Source organism: Hordeum vulgare, chromosome 4H (genome assembly GCF_904849725.1).
Source record: "Hordeum vulgare subsp. vulgare chromosome 4H, MorexV3_pseudomolecules_assembly, whole genome shotgun sequence".
NCBI lineage: Eukaryota > Viridiplantae > Streptophyta > Magnoliopsida > Poales > Poaceae > Hordeum > Hordeum vulgare.
The window spans coordinates 426959250-426977737 of NC_058521.1; positions in this window are offsets into that span (position 1 = coordinate 426959250).

Genomic DNA, 18488 nt, shown 5'->3' on the forward strand with positions numbered 1-18488 from the left:
CGTGTCAAGTGATTCAAAATCAAGTGACTCCAAAAGCCCATCAGCATGGAGTTTCTTCATGCGCTTTACACCAATATGACCTAAGTGGCAGTGCCACAAAAAGGCGGCGCTATCATTGTTAACTCTACATCCTTTGGTCTCAATGTTATGGATATGTGTGTCATCACAATCAAGATTCAATATGAACAAACCCCTCACATTTGGTGCATGACCATAAAATATATTACTCATATAAATAGAACAACCATTATTCTCTGACTTAAATGAGTAACCGTCTCGCAATAAACAAGATCCAGATATAATGTTCATGCTTAACGCACACACTAAATAACAATTATTTAAGTTCATAACTAATCCCGATGGTAACTGAAGTGAGACCGTGCCGACGGCGATTGCATCAACCTTGGAACCATTTCCCACGTGCATCGTCACTTCATCCTTCGCCAGCCTTCGTTTATTCCGCAGTTCCTGCTTTGAGTTGCAAATGTGAGCAACATAACCGGTATCAAATATCCAGGCACTATTACGAGAGTTGGTTAAGTACACATCAATAATATGTATATCACATATACCTTGTTTGGCGTTGGCCGCCTTCTTATCAGCCAAATACTTGGGGCAGTTGCGCTTCGAGTGACCCATCCCCTTGCAATAATAGCACTCAGTTTCTGGCTTAGGTCCAGCCTTGGGTTTCTTTGTCGGAGGGGCAACAATTTTGCCGCTCTTCTTGGAGTTACCCTTATTGCCTTTGCCGCTCTTCTTGAAACTAGTGGTCTTATTGACCATCAACACTTGATGTTCTTTTCGGATTTCTGACTCCGCGACTTTCAGCATCGCAAATAACTCGCCAGGTGACTTATTCATCCCTTGCATGTTATAGTTCAACACAAAGCTCTTGTAGCTAGGTGGCAGTGATTGAAGAATTATGTCAATGATAGCCTCTTGCGGGAGTTCAATCCCTAGCTCAGCTAGACGGTTTGAGTACGCAGACATTTTGAGCACATGTTCACTGACAGACGAATTCTCCTCCATTTTGCAAGCATAGAATTTATCGGAGGTCTCATACCTCTCGATACGGGCATTCTTCTCAAAGATAAACTTCAACTACTGGAACATCTCATATGCTCCATGACATTCAAAGCGTCGTTGAAGTCCCGGTTCCAAGACATACAAGACTGCACATTGAACTACTGAGTAGTCCTCCTTACGCGCTTGCCAAGCGTTCAAAACATCTTGATCAGCCGTAGCAGGTGGTTCATCTTCTAGCGCCGCATCAAGGACATAATTCTTTTGCCCAACTTGTAGGATAAGCCTCAGATTACGAGCCCAGTCTACAAATTTTCTACCATCATCTTTCAGGTTAGCTTTCTCTAGGAACGTATTGAAATTCAGGGTTGCTACTACGCGAGCCATTGATCTACAACGTAAAAATATTGCAAAGTTTACTTAGACTATGTTCAAGACAACTAGAGTTCAGCTAATCATATTACTAATAAACTCCCACTCAAATAGACATCCCTCTAGTTATTTGAGTGTGGCATGATCCAAATTCACTAACTAAGTCTGATCATCACGTGAGTTGAGTGTAGTTTCAGTGGTAAACATCTCTATGTTAATCATATCAACCATATGATTCATGCTCGACCTTTCGGTCTCTTGTGTTCTGAGGCCATGTCAGTACATGCTAGGCATGTCAAGTTTAACCCGAGTGTTCTGCGTGTGCAACTGTTTTGCACCCGTTGTATGTGAACGTTGAGTCTATCACACCCGATCATCACGTGGTGTCTCGAAACGACGAACTGTCGCAACGGTGCATAGTCGGGGAGAACACAATTTTATCTTGAAATTTAAGTGAGGGATCACCTTATAATGCTATTGTCATTCTAAGCAAGATAAGGTGCATAAAAGTATTAACATCACATGCAATTCATAAGTGACATGATATGGCCATGATCTTGTGCTTCTTGATCTCCATCACCAAAGCACCGGCATGATCTTCATCGTCACCGGCGCCACACCATGATCTCCATCATCGTGCTGCCATCAAGGTTGTCGTGCTATCTATGCTATTACTACTAAAGCTACAACCTAGCAATATAGTAAACGCATCTGCAAGCACAAACATTAGTTTAAATACAACCATATGGCTCCTGCCGGTTGCCGTAGCATCGACGTGCAAGTCGATATTTAACTATACAACATGATCATATCATACATCCAATATATCACATCATGTCTTTGGCCATATCACATCACATGCATAACCGGCAAAAACAAGTTAGACGTCCTCTAATTTGTTGTTGCATGTTTTATGTGGCTGCTATGGTTATCTAGTATGATCACATCTTACTTACACAAAGCCACAACGGTGATATGCAAATTGCTATTTAACCTTTCTCCAAGGACCGCCTCGGTCAAATCCGATTCAACGAAAGTTGAAGAAACAGACACCCGCCAATCATATTTATGCAAAAAGTTGCATGTTAGTCGATGAAACCGGTCTCTCGTAAGCGTACGAGTAAGGTTGGTCCGAGCCGCTTCAATCCAACAATACCACCGAATTGAGAAAAAACTAAGGAGGGCAGCAAATCGAACATCAACGCCCACAAAACTTTTGTGTTCTACTCCAGATTACATCTACGCATGAACCTAGCTCTGATACCACTATTGGGGAACGTTGGATGGGAAACAAAAAATTCCTACGCACACGGAGACCTATCATGGTGATGTTCATCTACGAGAGGGAGATCGGATCCAGATACCCTTGTCGATCGCTAAGCGGGAAGCGTTAAGAAACGCGGTTGATGTAGTGGAACAGCTTCGTGATTCAAATCACCGTAATCCCACGACCCGTCCCGATCTAGCACCGAACAGACGGCACCTCCGCGTTCAGCACACGTATAGCTCGATGACGATCTCCGCCTTCTTGATCCAGCAAGAGAAATGGTGAAGTAGATGAGTTATCTCGCAGCGTGATGGAGCGCCGGTGATGGTGATGATATATTCTTGCAGGGCTCCGCCCGAGCTCCGCAGAAATCCTATCTAGAGGAAGAACTACGAAGTAGAGTTTAGGGTTGCACGTGGCAAAGTTGTTTCTCAAAACCCCTAAAACCTCTAGTATATATAGGAGGAGGGGAGGGGCTAGCCTTGAGGCTCAAGGGAGGAGGAGGGACTCCTACTCCAATTCGGTCTGGAAGGTGGAGTCCCTTCCTTCCTTCTCACCTCCTCTTTTTTTTCTCCTTTGATTTTTTCCTATTGGCCGGAATAGTACTATCGGGCTGGCCTCACCAGCCCACCAAGGGCTGGTGCACCACCCATGGGCCTATTAGGTTCTCTCCCAGGTGGGTGGCCCCTCCCGGTAAAAACCCGGAACCTATTCGTCACTCCTGGTACACTCTCGGTAATGCCCGAAATCTTTCCGGAAGCCAAATGAAACAATCCTATATATCAATCATTGTTTCTGAACCATTCTAGAAACCCTCGTGACGTTCGTGATCTCATCCGGTACTCCGAACATAACTTCGGTCGCCAGCACCTATAACTCAACTATACCGAAACGTCACTGAACCTTAAGTGTGCAGACCCTACGGGTTCGAGAACTATGCAGACATGACCTGAGACACTCCCCATTCAATATCCAATAGCGGGACATAGATGTCCATATTGGATCCTACATATTCTATGAAGATCTTATCGGTTGAACCTCTATGCCAAGGATTCACATAATCCTGTATACCATTCCCTTTGTCCTCCGGTATGTTACCCGCCCGAGATTTGATCGTTGGTATCCCTATACCTATTTCAATCTCGTTACCGACAAGTCTCTTTACTCGTTCCGTAATACAAGATCCCGTGACTAACACTTTAGTCACATTGCTTGCAAGGCTTATACGTGATGTTGTATTACCGAGTGGGCCCTGAGATACCTCTCCATCACACAGAGTGACAAATCCCAGTCTTTATCCATGCTAAATCAACGGACACCTTCGGAGATACCTATAGAGCACCTTTATAGTCACCCAACAACGTTGCGGCGTTTGATACACACAAGGTATTCCTCGAGTGTCAGTGAGTTACATGATCTCATGGTCATAGGAATGAATACTTGACACGCAGAAAACAATAGCAACAAAATGACATGATCACATGCTACGTTCATAGTTTGGGTCTTGTCCATCACATCATTCTCCCAATGATGTGATCTAGTCATCAAGTGAAAACACTTGTATATGGTCAGAAAACCTTAACCATCCTTGATCAACTGGCTAGTCAACTAGAGGCTTACTAGGGAAATATATCCACACATGCATTTATGTTTTTATTCAATACAATTATAGCATGGATAATAAACGATTATCTTGAAAGAGGAAATATAATAATAACTATTTTATTATTGCCTCTAGGGCATATTTCCAACAAGTAGTGGATGTTGCTATCGACATTTCTTCCCCACCCAAGATGAGTGATGAGAGCAATGGAAATGACCACAACAATGACACTGGTCAGAGAAATCTCAAGGGTTCAGAGCAATGCATCAAGGTAAACAACATTGTACAAGATTGCCTCGTAGCCCAAGTTTCCCATTCATGAATCTGACTAGGAGGCGAGGGAAATTTGAAGATGGTCCTTCTTTTGGTTTGTTCGAACCTGGGAGTGATGATGTTTTACTGTTTTAAGATGTTCATACCCAACCTTTTGATTCAGATTTGGACCCCCTTTTGGCTCTTCGTGCAAGAAGTCCTTTGTTTTATGAATCCCTTATAGCTTCAATATTTGATGTGACTCTTCTTGCAACATGTCCTTGATTACCCACAAGTATAGGGTGTCAATCATAGTCCTTTCAATAAGTAATATTGTCGAACCCAACGAGGAGCAGAAGGAAGTGATAAGCAGTTTTCAGGAAGGTAGTCTATGCAAGTGTTATAAGTAAGAGTTATAGCTAGTTTTGTAGCAAGTTAATTCGTAACAAGTGACAAGTGACAAGTAACATCAGTATAAAGTGTGTGGCATGGTAGCCCAATCCTTTTATAGCAAAGGACATGCCGGGAAGTACTCTTATATGAGGCAAGCGCTCCTGAGGACACATGGGAATTACTGTCTAGTCATGTTCATCATGTTGAGTTGATTCACGTTTGTTAATTTGATAAGTTGATATGTGGGTGGAATGGTGCTAAGGTGTTGTTCTTACTTGAACAAGCAGCCCACTTATGATTACCCCCTCTCGCAAGCATTCACAACTACGAAATAACAATTAAGAAAAATCTAACCATAGCATGAAACATGTGGATCCAAATCAGCCCCTTCCGGAGCAACACATAAACTAGGGTTTAAGATTCTATCACTATCACAACCCATCTACTTCTTACTCCACAATGCCTCCGCTTAGGCCCATAACATGGTGAAGTGTCGTGTAGTCGACATTCAAACGACACCACTAAGAGAATAAACAACATACACATCATCAAAATATCGAATGAATACTAACTTCACATGATTACTTATAACAAGATTTCTCCCATGTACTCATGAACAATATTAACTACTCACATCTCATCAAATTGTTCATATTCAAGAGGTGTAATAATGGTGATCAGGGATCTAAACATAGTATCTTCCACCAAGTAATCCAACAAGCATCAATTACGAGATGTAATCAACACTACTAGTAACCCATATGTACCAATCTAAGGTTTTGAGACAAAGATTGAATACAAGGGATGAACTAGGGTTGGAGATGATATGGTGTTGGTGAATATGTCGATGAATATTGGTCCTCCCATGAAGGAGGAAGAGTTGGTGATGATGATGGCTTCGATTTCCCCCTCTCGGAGAGGAATTCTTCTCGCAGATTCTCTCTGCCAGAGAGAAAAAGGGCTTGTGCCAAGGTTTCCGCCTCGAGAAGGTGACACTTCATCCCAAAATTATCCTTATGATTTTTTCTAGGTCAAAACACACCATATAGGAGAAGAGGGGGTCAGGAGACCTGCTGGGACACCACGAGGCAACATGGCACACCTAGGGGGTGTCGCACCCCTCTGGTATATTTTTGGCCCAATATTTTTTAAATATTCCATAAAAATCTCCTTGCAATTTCAGGTCATTCGGAGTCCAATGATTTTTCACCCCTTTTCTTGGTTTTCAGGTCGAGAATTCCAGTTTACGGCAGTTTCCCTCTTTGAGGAGTACCTTGTATATTCACAAGGAAAAGGCATAAAAATTGTAGCATAATAAGGAATAATGGACAAGAATAACATAAATATCAATAATAATTCATGATGCATAATGGACGTATCAACTCCCCCAAGCTTAGACCCGGCTTGTCCTCAAGTGAAAGCGGAAATCGATAATAATGACCACATGATTTGAGAGAGAGGTGTTGATAAAAATAGAACAGGAACATGAGGGAATCATGAATATTGACATAACATCGAGGTTTTCATCATATAGCTTCTCATAAGCAAGTAACAAATCATCCACGGTATTTGAAGTTGTAGCGACCCGACTCAAAATGAGTCAAGCCTCTGTGTATCTGTGCCATCCCTGGATTAGTATGCTGGCACACACAGTACATCAATGTATATATCAAAGTGCAGTCACATGTACATAACATAAAACTGATATATACCTCAAATTCTCAGCGGAAACAGACAAATGGAGTGGAGTCCCAATAAACACCAACGACAGGTTGAGTGCAGACCGTAACCCTGAATCATACTCTTACTTGTCGAAGAAAATATTTGCAACATAAGACGTTGCAACCCTGTAGGTCAGCATATTGAATATGCCGACAAGTCACAAAAGAGAGGGCTGAAAATATCATCTATACTATATGCATATATGGCAGGTGGGCTGTAGTTTAGGTTTTGCGTAAAGAAATTTTTTCCTACAACAAGAGAGAGGTAAAAGCAAAATTTACTACATTGTTGGTTGTTAATGATAAGCTTCCACCAACCATTTCTCATACCCAAGTTATCAATATTACCCACATCAATAAGTTAATGGTGTTGAGAATTCCTGATAGTTTCAGTTCCTTTGGCTCAAGTTGTCCATGACCGTGGACACGGCTAATCGATTAGGTTTGAGTACTCTGTAGAGTTTTGCAAATGTTCCCCACAAGATTTGATCACCTCCGTTGGAGTCCTCGCACTTCAGGGTGTTTGAGAACCAGATGATCAAAACATGGTCTTTCAACGGGTTCCTCTGAGCCACTATCGGTGCCCATCCAATCCTACCGTTCTTCTACATCTCGTAGCACCGCCCGTCCAGAGTCACCACGTTGTCCAACCAAGCCAGAGCCCATAATGACTTGTGGCTGTGCATGTAAGCCTCGGGTTTTAAAATATCCATCCATCTCTTCGTGCCTGGGTTAAGCTTTCCGCAAGATGTCATGGCGCTTCCCCATGCATCCCGGGTCCTCCGCTGGTTTCCCCAGGGAGCTCACAACACTCATGATAAACACTCAACCAAACCCCGTCTACTAAGAGCATAGCAAAATAACGTCCCGACCAAAGTAACAAGGGTTTAGGGGTGCCTGTCATAACATACTACTCAATAACCCAAGTTTCCAAGTACCTACTTGCATGCAATGGGTGAAGAAGGTTGTAACTAGTGCAATAAAACCATAGGTAAAAATATGATCAATGTGAACTTGCGTGGTAAGGTTAATGAAGAAGAATATCGCTCTCAAGAAATAACTTGATAGAACTATTCGTCACTCTCCGATGTAATCTATATAATCAAACATAGTGTTCACATAAGCAATCATACTAGCAATCAGTATAACAAACAACAAATAAAATTGATGCAATAAAATCAATAAGAAAGATCAAATAAGAATCGAGAGGAAATTTCAAAGAAAAACTACGGAGTCTTCTACTACAACAATCACGAAAATAGTTTTTTTGTCCTAATTAAACTTAACAGCAAATAAAACACTAAGATAGTAAATTAACAAACAAGAAAATATAAAAATAACTAAGATAATAGAAAGTAATTTTTCTCATAAAACAATATTATTTTGAAAGTATTTTCAAATAGGGAATTAAACTAGCAACGAAATCAATTGCAAGTTATTATAGAACTAGAATTGATTTCATGGTATCAAATAAAATAAAAATTTGTTGTTGTTGAAAATCTACTGTTAACTTACAAAAAAACAAAAATATAACTATATAAAAGTATAAAATAAAACAAATTAAAAATAATTATAGCAAAAGAAATAGTATTAATCCTAGAAAGAACTAAAAGAGAATCTGTTTTACATAAAATAATAATTTAGAATATTCCAAATTTTTTGAAATTGTACCTACTCGTAAATAACATCACTAGTGATGAGTAACAAAAAGAATAAACTAAAAATCTATTTTTAAACTCCAGATATTAATAAAACAAAATTTAAACCAAATCTGTTTAGATTCAAAATTTAAATTTTCAAACATGGTGAAATTTTATATCAACAGAAACTACATAAAATTTGTGATCCAATGCAAAAAAGAATTACCTAATTTGGAGTTATAGAATAAAAGTTATAAGGATTCTAAAATCAGGTTCAAATCTGTTTTCAGAATTAAAAACAGAAAAATAATAAAAAATATAGGCGACGTGGCGGATTTCTACTCGCTGAGAGGTGTGCATTTCTAGGATTAATCAAAAAACGGCCGCAAAGTAAATAAAACGCTTTGGCTAAACTAAAAACCGATCGGTTCTTTTAAAAGAACCGAAGGGGTACCTACGATCTAATCTGGGGCGTCGGTCCTAGATCTAATGGTGGAGGGCAAGGAGGGAGCTCACCACGGCTGTAGGGTGATCTCCGGCAAGGTGTGCACCGGCCGAAGGGGAGGGTGGCTCTGACAGCCCGAGACCGACGCCCAGAAGATTCTCCCTTCTTTTCCGTTTCTGTCGTGTGATTAGTTTTATTTGTTGCATCATCATTTAGTTTGCATCGTCACATCATGCATGGCATCATGTCATCTGTGTTATTTGTCGGTGTTGCTTGTGAGTGCTTTGTGAGCGTGGCGTTGTTCATTTGCGTGACGAGAGTGGGTGCATCAGAGCCGCTTCAAACCCTGTTGCACCGCGGACCTAAAACCTTTCTCCCCTCCTCTCCTCTTTTATTTGTTTTTGTGGTTTTGATAAAGTTCCGTTTTAACCCCTATTTTAAAAAAAATAAAGATTCGTCTTCTTTTAAAGAAAATCATTTTATTAAATGTGGGAGCAACCCCTAGGATTTGCATTATTTTTTCCCTGTTGTTATTTAAAAAAAAACTAGAGAACCTTTTATTTATAAAAGGGGTTTGAATTTTATTCTTTTGCAAACAGGTTTTAATTTTTAATTCTTCAAAAGGGTTTATATTATTTCTTTTAAAAATGCCCAACTATTTCTTATAGTTGGGAATATTTTTTTCAAAAGGGGTCAAAAGCATTTATTTTATTTTATTTTTGTTAAAAGTCTTTCTGTATTTAAAAATTTCTGTTCTAAAAGTTTAAAAAAAACCAAAGGGGGAGGACCCTAGGCCAAGGCCCAGGCCTCCCCTCCCTGACCTAGCCCATTGCCCCCCGTGCCCGATCCCATCGTCATCCCCGTCCCAGCGTCGTCTTCCTCCCGATGCCCCTCCCCCTCGCTCGTAGGGAGAAGCTCCCGCGCCGCCTGCCGCGCCTCGTCTTCCCCCCGGAACCCTAGCCCTGCTTGCCAGCCGCCGCGAGCTCGCCCCGCTGTCCCCGCGCGCCATGGCCTCTCCTCGGCCTAGCCTTGCCTCGCCATGGCCGCGCACCGCCGCCTCCAGCAGTTGTTCTGCCGCGTCACCTGCACCTTTGCCCGCCTCTTCTCCCGCGCCCCGCCGATGCGCCGCGCCCTCCGTCGGCTCCTGCCGCTACGCCCCGCCCAGCCCGCCGGTGCCGTGCCGCCCGCCGTGGCACCTCCCTCGCCCGCGTGCTCGCCTGCGCGCCCGCCGGACGCCGTCTCCCGGCCGGCCCGAGGCCCCGCCGGCGCCGCCATGCCCTGCCATGGCCTGGCCTCGCCGTGCTCTGCTCTCGCCGGCGCTCGCCCTGGTCTCCGATGCCTGCCGTCGCTGCCGAGTTGCTGTGTTTGCTGTTGCTGTCGCCGCCTGCTGCTGCTAGCGGTGCCGCTTGCCTGTCGTTGCTGTCTGCCGTCGCTGCCGAGTTGCTGTGCCTGATGCTGTTGCCGCGTTGCCGTTGCCTAGTGCTGTTACCGGCTCATGCATGTTGCTAGTTGCTGCTTGCCTTGCCGTGTAGTTGCTGTTTGCTTGCTGCCGCTGTTGCTGCTGCTGTTGCTGCTGCTAGACTGCTAGGTTATGTGCTTGCGTGCTTGTCGTTGCTAGCTGCCGTGCATGCTTGCTGTAGCTAGATGTGCTAGTTGCTGCTGCTAGCATTTCTAGTTGTAGCTGTTGCTTGCCTGGCTAGCTAGCTAGTTGCTGTAGATGCTATTGCTTGCTTGCTTGTAGCTGTTGCTCTTGGTGCTGCCGCTGCTAGCTAGTTTAGCTGCTGCTAAGTTTGCCTGCCGCCGCTTGGTAGATTGCTGTTGCGTCGCCGCATAGACCATCCCCGCTGTCGTGGGTCATCCACAAGATTCACGATCACCGCGACGTCCTCGACGACACCCGTAACCGTGTTCAACTCCCGACGCCGAAGACCGTGAACCACGACGTCGAGCGAACGACTACCATCGACGAGACCCGAGTACCTCGACTTCCACGACGACCACTACTTCCACGACGTCCTCTACGAACCGATCCGCTTCGAATCGCACGCTTCGAAGGTATACCGATGAGACGTGTCGTGTACTGAATGAATGTGATGTATGAGTTGTATCGTGTGTTGCACCGTATGTTGGCCGTTGCACGTTGTGTACCTCTTTTGTTGTGCCCCGACACATGGGAACCCGGTAGCGGGATCACCCCATCTTTATTTAGCGTTCCCGCACACGCTCCCTATTCGTTGGCACGTTATCTCGATGAGTTATCGGGATAGGAACGTTGTCGTGGCATCGTTTCCGATTTGCCGCCATGGTTCCCTCTCGCTCGCCGTGGCGACACTTGTTTCTTTCTCTTCTTGCCGTGTTGTTTGAACTCGCACGCATGACGCATTCATGGCATGATATCTTGTGTTGCATGTTCTTGTGCCGTAGGTCCGTTCTATGTTCCGCGAGTTAAACCGTCTAGGATGTCATGTAGGATCATCGCTCACCCCTTGCCATGTTAACAACATTTCATATTGTGTGTTAAATAATCGGGAGTGAATTAAATAATTAATCGTGGAGTTTCGTCGATATGCAACTCGTTGCATATCGAGCTTCACTTAATGTGTAGAGTTTGCATGAGGTGAATTGCCATGCCATCCCTTGCATCATTGAACTGATCATGCATCATATTAGGTTGTGCATAGTGTTGTGCATCGTGTGGTGAATATTTGTGTTGATGTTTGTTTCCGGTTTGCTTCGTCTCGATAGAGCTCTGCAAGCGTGTCGGATGTTAGGACCCGTTTAACTACGTCGGTTCGTCTGCTTCACGGAGTCATTCTTCTTCCAAGCGGGATCTCAGGCAAGATGACCATTTCTCGAGATAGCATTACTATCATTGCCATGCTAGTTTTACCGTCTGTGTCGTTATGTCTCGTTGCCTACCACATGTTAAATATCAGCCTCTCAACAATGCCATGAAACCTTCAACCCGTTCAACCTAGCAAACCACTGATTGACTATGTTACTGCTTGCTTAACCATGTTGTTAGCATTGCTAGTTGCAGGTGCAATTGCTTCCATGTGATAACATGGGTTCCTTGTTATATCACCATATTATTGCTATTTAATTTAATGCACCTATATACTTGGTAAAAGGTGGAAGGCTCGGCCTTTCTAGCCTGGTGTTTTGTTCCACCTTTGCGCCCTTAGTTTCGGCTACCGGTGTTATGTTCCATATTTGAGCGCTCCTAACACGATCGGGGTTGTTATGGGGACCTCCTTGATAATTCGTTTTAGATTAAAGCTGGTCTAGCAAGGCCCAACTTTGGTACTACATTTGCCTAATAACCTAATAAAATTGCATCGGGACTTTCCGGACCCCGAGGATAATTTAATCAACCCACGGGCCAGTGCTCCGCATGAGTGTTGGTCCACCCACCTAGCAGTCGGCGGTGCCACCTCGGGGCAATTCGAGGTTTGGCTACCATCCACTATGCATAGACGGTGTGTCCTGAGAACGAGATACGCGGCTCCTATCGGGTTCGTCGACACACCGGATGGCCTTGCTGGATTAGTTTTACCTTGGACGAGATATCTTGTGTATCGGGATTCCGGTGATGCTTTGGGTAATCTCAGAGTTGAGGTTTTCCACTAGGGAATCCGACGAGATCGCGAGCCTCGTGATTGAGGATTTCCAGGCGGCTTGTGGTAATTTGTGATGGACTAGTTGGAGCACCCCTGCAGGGTTAAATCTTTTCGGAAAGTCGTGCCCGCGATTATGTGGCAACGTGGAAACTTTGTTTAACACTGGTTCTAGATAACTTGAAGTTAACTTAAATAAAACTTGCCAACGGTGTGCGTAACCGTGATTGTCTCTTTCGTGAGTTCTTTCGCCGATCGAGGACACGATGGGGTTATGACTGACGTAGGTAGGTGTTCAAGGTCATTCATTTGATCACCAGTAGTCACGTCCGCTATGCGTAGATCTTCCCCCTCTTATTTATTGTACTCGTAAGTTTGGCCACCAAATATATGCTTAGTCGCTGCTGCAACCTCACCACTTAACCATACCTCACCCATTAAGCTTTGCTAGTCTTGATACCTTTGGAAATGAGATTGCTGAGTCCCCTATGGCTCACAGATTACTACAACACCAGTTGCAGGTACAGGTAAAGGTTACTTGACGCGAGCGCGTTGATTGTTCATTTGGAGTTGCTTCTTCTTCTTCTTCTTCTTCTTCTTCTTCTTCATTGATCTAAGATGGGTTCCAGGACGGCAACCTGGGATAGCAAGGATGGACGTCGTTCTTCTTTTCTCGTTTGTTTTCGTCCGTAGACGGACCCTGCTCTTCTTCATGATGATTATGTACTGTACTGCTGTGACTCTGATGTAGGTTGTGGCGAGTGTAAGCCAATTCTATTATATATCTCTTCTTTTCAGTACATGTACTTGTAACGATATCCATTCTTGCGACACGACGAGATGCGCTTCTATCCCTGACGAGGCCCTCGTGTCAAATTAAGGATAGGGTCGCATCTTGGGCGTGACAGTGGCGAGCTGGGGTGGTTCCGGTGGTTGGCGATGGTGGTGGAGGGGTCCACGCGGCGTAGGGGAGCTGCCGGCGGCGAGCGGTGGTGTCGGGTGGCGCTGGGGGCGACAGAGGAGAGCTCCAGGAGCTGGTCGAGCTTCGGCCAAAGGAGAGCTCCGGCGAGGGGGCGTCAGGCGGCGTTGGGCCGTGGGGAGGAGGGGTTTTCGAGGGGAACGGAGTGCGGAGGGGGGCTCATACGCCTCGGGGTGGCAGGAGGGAAAGGAAATCGGCAAATCGGGGAAAGGGATCCGACGCCCTGTTTCCATGGCAGGAGCAACGCAGGGAAGGAAAGAACGGGAGGAAGAAGAAAGAATCGGGCCTGATTCGGTTTTCCTAACTAGCCCATGATAGCTTTCCAAAAAAGAAAACCGTTTCGTTCCTTTTTTATTTAAAACAGGAAGGAAAACTTCAAAAAGGAAATAAATCTCTTTCTGAAAATATAAGTATTATATATCAAAATGATCAAAAAATTATTTCCCACAACGTGGAAATTTTATTTTTGCAAAATAAAAACTTTATAACAAATTATTTTTTTAATATCCAATTAAATCAAAATTTTGTATTTAAAATTTTTGGCACTATTTTTCTTCTGACTTTTATTTTTTGGGGGGTGTCATGTTACCTCATCTCTTTCTTGCTTGGCAAGTATATTGTCATGAAATTTTTTGTCGTTGAAATCTTGTGCCAAAAATAAAATTCAAATAAAAAACTAAAGGAAAATTCTAATGCCACACTCATTCAAATTCTTTATAGTTGAAGAAGTCATGTTATCTTCTCTCACTCATTTTAAATGGATTAATTTTAATTCAAAAGAAAATGGGAAAGTCGTTTTATTCCCTCTCATTTAAAAGTTTTTAAAAGTTTCAAATTTCACTCAAGTTTCAATCACTCAAATAAACAAACAATCAATCTAGTAAATATTATAACATACCAAAATTTGGGATGTTATAGAAGTACAATGCATAACCACTATTGATAATCAACAAATTACGTTCTTAGTTATTGAGACAACAATAATTCATCGTATTCTAGAGAAGAGTCTATGTAAGAAATTTTCATTGTAGCAAGTTCACATACTCCACTACCATTTAGTCTTCTATGATCGCTGACACTCATTGCATATTTTTGGAGCAAGTGTTTCCGTGGGACACATAGGAATATAGGGGCTTGATAGTTTTTGCCACCCAACTTACTTACCTCGAGGATAATGTCAACAATAATGTTTCATGATCATTTACATTTAACTGCATATATTTATCGGGATATATCCTCAAAACATCATGCTTGCCAACTAGAGAGTTATTAGGTTGGAATAAAATTAAACTTTATTGAGTCTTGCGCAAAAGTAAACTCAAGGAGATAAAAGATAGGCCCTTCGCATAGGGAGGCAGAGGCTGTCATGCCCTTTTAAGTTTGGATGTGAAAATTCTTAATGCAAAGGAACGTCACTTTATATTGCCCCTTATGATAGCAAACTTTATTATGCACTCTATCACTTTTATTTGTTTGCCATCACAAGATCTTACAAATCTTATTCTCCCTTACAATAAAAGATAATACATATTTAAGAGCAATTTTAATTGCTTGATACACCGATGACAACTTACTTGAAGGATCTTACTCGGTCCATAGGTAGGTATGGTGGACTCACATGGCAAGAAACTCGGTTTTAGGGTTATGGGTGCACAAGTAGTATCTCTACTTAGTGTGGATTTTTTTTGGGATAACAAAGGATCAAAAGCAAGCACCACATGTTAAGGGATCCAAGACCATATAACTTCTAGTGAATATAAACTATCATGGTCATTACGTTGTCTTCCATGTCCAACATCAACACTTGATCATTATATAATATTTGATGGGGGCTCACAATCATAAAAGATGTCCAAGATAGTGTACTTGTATGTAAATCTCCTCTCCTCTATCATAATCTTGAAGAGATAGTATCAATGATTAATGCTATATTTGTTTATTCTCATTAACTTTTATAACTTATACCTTTTCTATGTGAAGTCATTACTCCTCATGGGATTAGCATATGATCTTTTTATTTCTTCTATTTTAATGCTATGATGGTGGATGCATGAGAGTAAAGCACATAAATTCAACTAATCCTTATTATATAACTCTCACACACGGTTACAAGGATAGATTTATGTCAAAGCAAAATTCTAAGCAAAGCAGAACTGAAATTTTATTTCACTAAATCACGTCATAACTAAGGTCGAACTAAGATAGATGGAAATGATAAAAGTGATGGTGATATGATACCGGGGCAGCTCCTCGAAGCTCGGAACAAGCTAAGGGTGGTGCCCGTACCCATGTACTCAGGTGTACTTCTTGGGTGATGGTGGTGTTGGGTAGTAGGCTTCTTCTCCATCTTGCATGGCATAGGTTCCCTGTTGAAGAAGGAAGACTTGTCTCTCGAATACTCAAATATGCAGCTATACTTGTCCTCTTAAAACGAGATTCATACTCAAAGTTTTGGTTTTGCACATAAATTTTTTGAGCGTGAAGATCTTGGAGCCTGACATGGAGCTTGAAGATCATCTCCACAACTTCATCAATGTCCTTCTTATTCTTACGGATGCAATCCGTAATCATGGAGTGATTGGCATTGAGTCCACGCTCCACCATCCCTTGGCACTTGAAGATCTCTTGTTACACTGATGCGAGCCTGGACTTCTCACGTCCCTCCTTCTTTAGCCCTTACACGTCACAAATGTGAAGCACCCCTCATGCATCTGAATAATTTGAGGGTGTTTCATCACCTCTAGGAGGTAAGGACTGATGACCTTTTCAAAGAACTTGTCCTTGGAGGAGCTTGATATTGTCATGGCGATCAAGATCTGTGAGAAAAATAGCTCAAAAAAGAACACATGGGAAACTCGCGATGCAATGGTAAAAACATACGCGAGTATACATAATGATTTTTCTAGGTTGAAATACGTGTCGAGGAACAAAATGGAGTCCAATAGGCACACGAGGGCCCCACAAGGCAACAGGTCATGCCCTATTGGCTCATGGTCCCCTCCTGCCCCCTCACTCCTTTTTATTTTTGGATTTTTTATCTAAAATACTAAAACCAACAGAAAATATATTTTTGGAATTTTTGGAGTCGGTTTGCTTATCGTATCACATACCTACCCTTTTTCAACGTTCTGGATGTTCCGTAAGGTCTCCCTTATGTGTTCTTCACGAGTCATAACTTGGATGATATTAGTTTCAACGTTAAGGGTCATACGTGAGATATAGTGTTTAATTATTTACCCATTTACCACCCTCAGGTTTTTCCCTTTGAAGTTGTTAATCTTTATAGCACGAGAGCGATAGACCTCCTCAACGACATAAGGCCCTTCCCATTTGGAGAGAAGCTTAGCTGCAAAAAAATCTGAAACACAAATTGTATAAAAGAACTAGGTCTCCTACATTGAATTCCCGATTTTGGATTCTCTTGTCATGCCATCTTTTAACTTTTTCCTTAAATATCTTGGCATTTTCATAAGCTTGTGTCCTCCATTCGTCAAATGAACTAATATCAAATAGCCTCTTTTCACTAGCATGTTAAAAATCTAGTTGAGTTCTTTAATTGCCCAATAAGCTTAATGTTCTAGATCAAGAGGTAAATGACAAGCTTTTCCATAGACCATTTTATAGGGGGGCATTTCCATGGGGTTTTGTAAGCAATTCTATAAGCCCATAAAACATCATACAGTTTCTTAAACCAGTTTTTCTAGATCAATCAACAATTTTTTGTAGAATTAATTCTATTTCTTGATTACTCAATTCAACTTGGCCACAAGACTAAGGATGATAAGGTGATGCAATCCTATGGTTGACATCATATTTAGCTAGCAGTTTATGGAAAGCACCATGAATAAAATGTGAACCACCATAAGTCATTAAATATCTAGGGACTCCAAACCTCAGAAATATAACATCTTTAAGCGTTTTAATAGAAGTGTTATGATTAACACTACTAGTTGGAATATCTTCTACCCACTTAGTAACATAATCAAGAGCAACTATAATATGAGTATACCCGTTTGAAGAAGGAAAAGGTCCCATATAATCGAAGCCCCAACCATCAAATGGTTCAATAGCAAGTGAATAATTCATATGCATTTCTTGACGTCTATCAATGTTACCAACTCTTTGACATTCATCATAGGAAAGGACATACTTATGAGCATTTTTAAAAAGAGTAGACCAATAAAAACCAGATTGTAGTACCTTGTGTGCAGTTCTGTTACCAGCTTGGTGTCCTTCGTAAGCTTCGGAGTGACACTTCCGTAGGATCTATCCCTGTTCATGATCAGGCACACAACATGTAATAACACCATACACTCCTTTATAAACATGTAGGTCATCCCATAAGTAATGTCACAAATCATAAAATATGTTTTTCTTTTGTTGATGGGTGAAATTAGGTGGTATATATTTAGCGACAATATAGTTAGCATAATCTACATACCAAGGAGTACCATGTGAAGTATTTATAGTAGCAAGTTGCCCATCAGGAAAACTATCATCAATAGGCGGTGGGTCATCAATAACATTTTCCATCCTAGACAAGTTATCTGCTATAGGGTTTTCAGCTCCCTTCATATCAACAATATGCAAGTCAAACTCTTGAAGTAAAAGCACCCACCTAATAAGACTAGGTTTAGCATCTTTATTTTCCATGAGGTATTTTATAGCAGCGTGATCAGTGTGAATAGTAACTTTGGAATCAACAATGTAAGGTCTAAACTTATCACATGCAAGCACGAATGCTAAAAATTCCTTCTCAGTGGTAGCATAATCTCTTTGAGCATTGTATAGGGTCTTACTAGCATAATGAATAACATTTAATTTCTTGTCTACTCTTTGCCCTAGAACAACACCAATGGCATAATCACAAGCATCACACATAATTTTAAATGGTAAATTCCAATCATGTGGTTGTACAATAGGTGCCAATATCAATGCTTCATTAAGTATTTTAAAGGCTTCTACACAATCATCATAAAAACAAAAGGAATATATTTTTGAAGAGGATTAGTGAGTGGCCTAGAAATCTTTGAGAAATCTTTACTGAAACGCCTATAAAAACCAGCATGACCAAGGAAACTTCTTATACCTTTGATACCTTTTGGACATGGAATTTTGTATGTTGCATCAACTTTAGCTTTTGTCTACTTTGATGCCCCATTCAGAAATTTTATGC